This window comes from Myotis davidii, unplaced genomic scaffold (genome assembly GCF_000327345.1).
Source record: "Myotis davidii unplaced genomic scaffold, ASM32734v1 scaffold461, whole genome shotgun sequence".
Lineage (NCBI taxonomy): Eukaryota > Metazoa > Chordata > Mammalia > Chiroptera > Vespertilionidae > Myotis > Myotis davidii.
Window position 1 is genome coordinate 3321314 of NW_006295825.1, and position 565 is coordinate 3321878.

The 565-nt window shown below is 37.3% G+C and overlaps 1 protein-coding gene across 3 annotated transcripts in view; it reads right to left on the reverse strand.

Moving 5' to 3' along the window:
* The window catches only part of USP3 (ubiquitin specific peptidase 3), a 101785-nt gene that overhangs the window by 79611 nt on the left and 21609 nt on the right, over positions 1-565 (reverse strand). The gene's annotated exons all lie outside the window — the stretch shown is intronic.

Sequence of the window (565 nt, forward strand, 5' to 3'; positions counted from 1 at the left end):
CAGGGGGCTTCTTCCTGCTTTCCCTTTCGCCTCCCTGCATTGTGCCTACTTATGCAAATTAACCGCCATCTTGTTGGCAGTTAACTGCCAATCTTAGTTGGCAGTTAATTTGCATATAGCCCTGATTAGCCAATGAAAAGGGTATCGTCGTACGCCAATTACCATTTTCTCTTTTATTAGTGTAGATAGTGTAGATAAATTTTAAATGCCTTAAATTTAAAGAAACTGGTATTCAGGGTATCCTAATGAAAGGAACCTATTCTAAATTAAACATGAGTGATAAGCTAAATCAAAATCCAAGATTACAACTCAATGGATTTGTAAAAATTTGATCAATGAAAACAAAATTTTTGCAGCTGTTATTCAACACACACACACACACCACATAAAAGTAGTATCAATAGTAAAAGTGTTATTCTTCTCAAAATTGGAGGATAGGGCACATATACCCAAGTTGCAGGTTCAGTCCCCAGTGGGAGCACGGGCGTGAGGCAACCGATCAATTGATGTTTCTCTGTCTCCCTTCATCTCTCTCTAAAATCGATTAAAAAAAACATATCCTCAA